This window comes from Lagenorhynchus albirostris, chromosome X (genome assembly GCF_949774975.1).
Source record: "Lagenorhynchus albirostris chromosome X, mLagAlb1.1, whole genome shotgun sequence".
Classification (NCBI taxonomy): domain Eukaryota; kingdom Metazoa; phylum Chordata; class Mammalia; order Artiodactyla; family Delphinidae; genus Lagenorhynchus; species Lagenorhynchus albirostris.
Genome location: NC_083116.1, coordinates 108518058 through 108525473, shown reverse-complemented (window position 1 = coordinate 108525473; position 7416 = coordinate 108518058).

The window sequence follows — 7416 nt, the reverse complement described above, 5'->3', positions numbered from 1 at the left end:
ATCTGAATTCATTCCATTGGCCTATATTTCTATCCTAATGCTAGTACCACACTCTCTAGATTACTATAGGCTTGTAGTACATTTTGAAATTGGAAAGTGTTTGTCTTCCCACTTTGTTGTTCTTTTTTAAAAATTGTTTAGACTCTTCTCAGACCTCTGCATTGCCATATTAATTTTAGCATTAACTTGTCAATTTATGCAAAAAATTCAAATGGGATTTTGACAGTGATGGTTTGAATCTGTAGACCTGATTCTACTGACATTTTAACAATATTGAATCTCCTAATCTGTGAACATGGATTTGTATTCCATGGATTTATATTCCACTGTTTGGATGTAGTTTTTTATATATAATTTCTAGTTAATGACATTTTTTCCTTTTCATTTATTTGGTGCTATGAATAATGCTGATACGACTTTTGTGTCCATGTTATTAGGTGAATATAAGTTTTCATTTCTTTTGTGTAGTTTATTAATCCTGCTATTGCTGTATCCTATCAAAAATAATTATCAGAGGGACTTCCCTGGTGGCACAGTGGTTAAGAATCCACCTGCCAATGCAGGGGACACGGGTTCGAGCCTTGGTCCAGGAAGATCCCACATGCCACGGAGCGCCTAAGCCTGTGCACCACAACTACTGGGCCTGCTCTCTGGAGCCCTCGAGCCACAACTACTGAGCCTGCGTGCCACAACTACTGAAGCCTGCGCACCTAGAGCCCACGCTTCACAACAAGAGAAGCAACCGCAATGAGAAGCCCGCGCACCACAACGAAGAGTAGCCTCCGATCGCCGCAACTAGAGAAAGCCCGTGTGCAGCAATGAAGACCCAATGCAGCCAAAAATAAATATATTTTTAAATAAAAGAAATAATTATTAGAAACTGTCATACTGTTTTCCAAAGTAGCTGCAAAATTTTACATTCCCATCATCAATATATAAGGGTCCTTTGTGACTCCACATTTTGACTATGCTTATTATTTCCTGGAATTTTTTATTACAGCAATTCTTCAGGGCAAAAGTGTTCTACTCTTTTCATTTTAATTTGCATTTCATGTTAACTAATGGTTTTGGGCATCATTTCATGTGCTTTTGGTCATTCATATTTCTGCCTTTGTGAAATATCTCTTCAAATATTGGCCCATTTAAACAAATTGGTTATTTGTGTTCCACTTACTTCTTCAGTTGAAAATAGTCTTTATATATTCTGAACTCACTTTCGTTACCTGTTATGTGATTTGCCAATATTCTTCCAGTGTGTTTCTTGTCTTTGCCTTTCTTTAATGAAGACTTCTGTAGTGCAAAGTGTGCAATGCACACCTTGCATTGGTGTAGTACAATGGATACAATTGATGACACAATATTTAAAAATTTTAAACTAAAGTCCATAGTTTACATTAGGGTTCATACTTTGTGCTGTACAAATCCATGGATTTTGATAAATGCATACTGTTATTCACCTACCACTTCAGTGTCATACAGAATAGTTTCATGGCCTTAAAAATCCCCTACCTAGGGCTTCCCTTGTGGCGCAGTGGTTGAGAGTCCACCTGCCAATGCAGGGGACGCTGGTTCGTGCCCTGGTCCGGGAGGATCCCACGTGCCACGGAGCGGCTGGGCCTGTGAGCCATGGCCGCTGAGCCTGCACGTCTGGAGCCTGTGCTCCACAATGGGAGAGGCCACAACAGTGAGAGGCCCGCGTACCGCAAAAAAAAAAAAAAAAAAAAAAAAAATCCCCTACCTAATCATCCACTCTCCCCACTCTAAAACCCCTAGCAAATACTAATCTTTTTACTGTCTCTATATTTTTACCTTTTCATTTTTTTTATTGTTGTAAGAGCACAACATGAGATCTACTCTCTTAACATATAACTAAGTGCACAGTATTGTGTTCTTAACTATAGGCATTATGTTGCACAGCAGGAGTTGGACTCTTCAGCCAGTTATTCACTTACTACCTAAATTTAACACATCTTATGAAGTTTACCTATGGCTTACAAAATATTTGCTTACTTATTATTGATTCTTAACAAATCCTATGAGCTTCACCTGTATTTCATAAGCTACTTGCTTAGCTTATCTCTATGCTTAACACTTTATGAGTTTCATCTATCCCATTTGTTTTCTTGCCCTCTGTAGCAGAACTGAATGTTCTCAAACAATACAGAAAACTCACATTGCCAATGTATTTACTTTCTACATTTTTTCCATGGGAAAATATTCAAGAGAGAAAGGAAATTTAACTCTAAAAATAGGGAAAAGGATGATAGTAACTCAATAGTATCATTAGGGTGTCAGTTTTCTTACATCTTCTTGGTCCACCGTCCTGATCAAGTGAGTTTTGTCTTTCTCATTTCAAGATGGATACTGCATTTCCAAACATTACATACATTTTCTAGGCAGGAATATGAAGAAAGAGGAGAAATAAAAAGTTGTTACCCATATCAGCATAGCAAATATTTTCCAAAACTTTTTCATCTTCTGCTTCATTAGTCAGGAAAGTCCATGCCAGACATTTTATTTGGTAGAGTGTCTATTCAAGCCTTTGCCCATTTTCTAATTGGATTGTTCATTGTCTTACTGTTATATTTAGAGAGTTCTTTATATATTATTTTTATTTTTTATTTTCACTTTTATAGAGATATAACTGACATAAAACATTGTGTAAGTTTGAGGTGTACAACGTGTTGATCTGATATATTTATATACTTGATGAGTCCTTTGAAAGATACGTGATTTTTCAAATATTCTTAGTAGTGTGTGGCTTGTCTTTTAGTCCTCTTAGCAGGGTATTTTGCAAATCAAAAAGAAAAAATTAATTTGGTCATGTCCATTCAAGTTATCTTTTGATCGTTTTATATTTAAGTCTGTAAAAATTTGGTGTTAATTTTTGTATAAGATGTGAGGTTTAGGTTGAGGTTCTTTTTTTTTTTTTTTTTTTTTTTTTTTTTTTTGCCTAAGGATGTCTATTCACTCACTGTTTGTTGGAAAGACTATCCTTCTTCCATTCAATTGCTGTTACACTTTGGGGAAAAATCAGTTGGACATATTTGTACGGGTCTATTTTTTGGTTCTCTCTTCTGTCCCATTGATCTATGTCTCTGTCAATATCACATGTAGCTATATAGCAATTCTTAAAATTGAGTAGTATGATTCTTCCAACTTTCTTCTTTTTTTCAAAATCATTTTAAGCTATTCTAGTTCATTTTATTTATTCAGTCGCAGGAAATATGTGGTTGTGGATTATTTATATTGCCATTACATAGCATTATATACATGTATAGACTACTCTTTCCTGGCTTTACCTAAAAGAACACACTAAGTGTATTAGAAAAGAGACTGAAAATATAATTTTATCTTTTTAAGAGTTTTAGAAATTCAGAGACAAAGTAGAATTTTATTATTGCATTTTCTTGCTTATCATATTACATATGAAGAAACAGACCTAATGATTGTGCTTATGAACCTGAGTTTTCTGGCTTTACCAGATGATCCACAATAATTAGTGTGCAACATCCATTACATTGTGTTGAAATACTGTGTTGTGTGAAAATATTTTTTTCAACATGGAAACACAAATAAAATGAAAATGAACATAAAGTCATTTAAAACTTTCATTAGCTTAAATGATTTGATTACCTTTTGGATCAATCTAATCTGACGCTAATTCTAGCATTTTATTGGCAGTAGGGATTACAGTGGAAATTCACTTTTGGAGTCAGAAGACCTATGTTTAAACCCAGTATCTGCCATTTACATAGCTCTATGATTTTAGGCATATCTTTTAACTTTTCAAATTCAGATTTCTCTTCTATACAAATGATATAATAACTCATAAAGTCAGAAATAATATGTAGGGTGTGTGTGTGTGTGTGTTGTTCATAAAAATGCTTGGCAAATAGTAAGACATATGTACTTACTGTTCTTTTGAAGAGTCATGTTCATGGGCCAGTAAGTCCATAGAAAACCAAATGAAGGGCACATATGAGGGGAAAGTGGGTAGATATCCTTCTCTGGCACTGTCTCATCACTCAGAAGGTTTACAGCATCCCCTATGTCCCACTGCTTACTAGTGAAAGAAATCCAATGGAGTGGATACAGGGAAGATGAAGAATTGGACTGACTCATGGAGGCAACCAATATGCCATAGATTTCAAGCTGAATCTTTAGGAAGGAATAGGTCAAAAATTGTCATACACATATGAGTATCAATAAAACCAATCCCTGGGGTGGAAGGATATCTTTGCCAGGAATCACTGCCAAATTTCATGGTCCTGTCTTTTTATACCTGAATTTTCTGTCTGTTCCCCAACTTTATTCCTTGTACTTTGAGCACATTTTGCTTCCATTTATGTGCAGAGTTTTTCACCGGTTCATTGATTGTTTTGTATGTTTTCTTGCCATAAATGAAGCCTATACTTCTGCCCAGTGTTACTTTTGATCTCAATAATTATATTCTAACTGATACTGAAACACTCCTTCTGTTCTAATTATAACTCTCTCTTTCATTGCGGAGCAAATGATCATCCTAAAATAGTAAAAAAATGGTTATTATTTATTCAGGTTAAACACCTTATATGTAAGATCAGATTTAAATATCTGATATGTAGGCATTAGTACCCTCACTTTACAGATGAAGTAGAAACTCAGAAGTTTTAAATAACTTGTCTAAAGTCACACAACTAGTAAGTGGTAGACTCTAGATTTGAACCCATGTATATAGGACTTCAAAGCTTTTGCTTCTTATCCAGTACAGAATATGTAAAACTGCTGGCTAAATATTTGGCTTTGATATATGAATTTTCCAAAATACTAACTTGCAATTCTGATTCACTGTCTTTTACTTTTTCATTACAATTTATGTAATTTCTTTACTATTGATTGCAAAGTGTTTTTATAAGATTATTATACCTAGTTATTGATTTCAGCTTATGAGAAACTACTTATTATAATTTACTTGTTATTGCAATAAATAGATATATCATCATTTAATGGTAGTGGGCATATTTATCATTTGACCCCACAATAATATGGTAGATAGCTTCTAGTATGGAACCCAATGATCCTAGTTTCCTGGTACTCATACCCTTGTGTAACCCCCTCCTTTTGAGGATAGGTTGGACCTAGTGACTTCTAATGAATAGAATTATAATTATTAGAATATTTTATTCTAATGAATAGAATATGGCAAAAGTGATGGGATGTCACTTGTGTGATTAGGTTACAAAAGTGTGTGCCTTCCATCATGCTGGAACTTTTTTTTTTTTTTTTTTTGCTGATACTCTCTCTCTTGCCCTCTCACTTGATGATAAAACAAGATTCCATATTGTGAGATACTCTAAAGAGAGGCCCATATGGCAAGGAAACAAGGGAGGCCTCCAGTTAATAGGTCATGAGGACTTAAGGCATCAATCCAACAGCCCACAAGGAACTGAATCCTGCCAACAACCACATGAATAAAGTAGGAAGCAGATTCTTCTCAGTTGAGGCTGTAGAGGAATGCAGCCTTGAGAGAAACCTAAAGTCAGAGGACCCAGTTAAATCCTGTTTGGATACCTGACTCACAGTAACTGTGAGATAAAAAATGTTGTTGGTTTAAGCCATTAACTTTTGGGGTAATTTGTTACATAGCAATAAATAACTTATACAAATAAGTTATCATGCTTTTTTAAACTGCGGTACTCTGGAGGCATGCTCTGGCCAGGACCCCATATCAAAGTGAAATGTGACCTTGAAGCAATTATCAAATAACTGAGGCTAAAGCTTCAAATAATCTTGGTAATTTAGAGGAAAATATAGGTTGGCTCAATCTTTTTTTGCTCTTAGTTTGTCAAGATTTGAACAAACAGAGAAATGAAGAAAAAATTCATGTTTATCATTGAAGACAAAGAAAAATCATGTTATCACAGATTTATAAAACAGTGAAAAAACTTTCATTCTCACTTCAAGTCTTTGTCAAGAATGAGAACATAGCCATGCTAAGATATTTACAGAGTGAAAATTGTGAGTTTCACACATCTCTCCACTCCAAAACAAATTTGTACACTCTATGGCCTATGAAAAGATAAGTATGGAGGGTTTCGGGGTTTTTTTTTTGACTTTTCTTTTTTTTCAATGAGGATTTTCAAAATAGTGTATTAGTTTTCTAGGACAGCTGTAAGGAAGTACCATAGTCTTGGTGGCTTAAAACAACAGACATTAGTCTAGAAGTGTGAAATCAAGATTTTGGCAGGGCCTTACTTCCCGTGAAGCCTCTGGGGGAAGACCCTTCCTTTTTACTTCCAGCTGCTGGTAGCCCCAGGTGTTCCTCAGCTTGTGGCAGGATTACCCCAATCTCTGCCTTCCTCTTAAAATAGTTTTCTTCTCTTGTGCATCTGTGTTTTCAGATGGCATTCTCCTGTCTGTGCGTGTCTGAAATTTCCCTCTTGCAAGTACATATTGGATGAAGACTCACCCTAATGACCTCATCTTAACTTGATTACATCTGCAGAGACTATTTCCAAATAAGGTCATGTTCAAAGGTTTCTGGGGTTAGAACTTCAACAAATCTTTTGGGGAGATACAATTCAACCCATAGCAATTAGTATTTTTTTCCTTTGTCTTATAAGGTCTTTTTTTTTTTTTTAACATCTATTCCTGGCTTTTTTACAACATTCAACTTTTTCTATGCCAGTCAAACAAATTATACTTTGTCATCTCACTCCTTTCTGTAATGTAATTGTCTACTATCCTATTTTCCCTGCAATATTTTAATTGTCGTATGTTTCAAGAGATTATGGTCAGTGTTGTAGCAGAGTTTTCTTTATATAATCCAGTAAAATAACAGCTTTATTTCTCAAAGAAGCATTTAAAAATCTGTTAAATCAGAATATTTTTTTCCTTTGTTACACCTGATCTTAACACTCTGAAATTTATGTTAATTTTAGGGGTTCCCAGGTGTCATGAAATTCTCTATCATAAATTATTTTAATATAAAAGGTGGTTGTTAATATCAGCCAGATATTTTCCTGTCATCCACAAGTTGATTGATATTGTACGCCTTCTAGAGGGTGAGAGAATAAAATATTACACCAACAAAGCAAATGATAAAAGTAATCTATGTGCATTCATCAAGTATATATTACTTACATACTGTGTTCTCTGAATTAATTAGAGGTGGCATTATTATTATTATTATTATTTTTTGCGGTACGCGGGCCTCTCACTGTTGTGGCCTCTTCCGTTGTGGAGCACAGGCTCCGGACGTGCAGGCCCAGCGGCCATGGCTCATGGGCCCAACCATTCCGCGGCATGTGGGATCCTCCTGGACCGGGGCACGAACCCGTGTCCCCTGTATCCGCAGGCGGACTCTCACCCACTGCGCCACCAGGGAAGCCCTATTTTTAGTTTTTTAAGGAACCTCCATGTTGTTCTCCATAG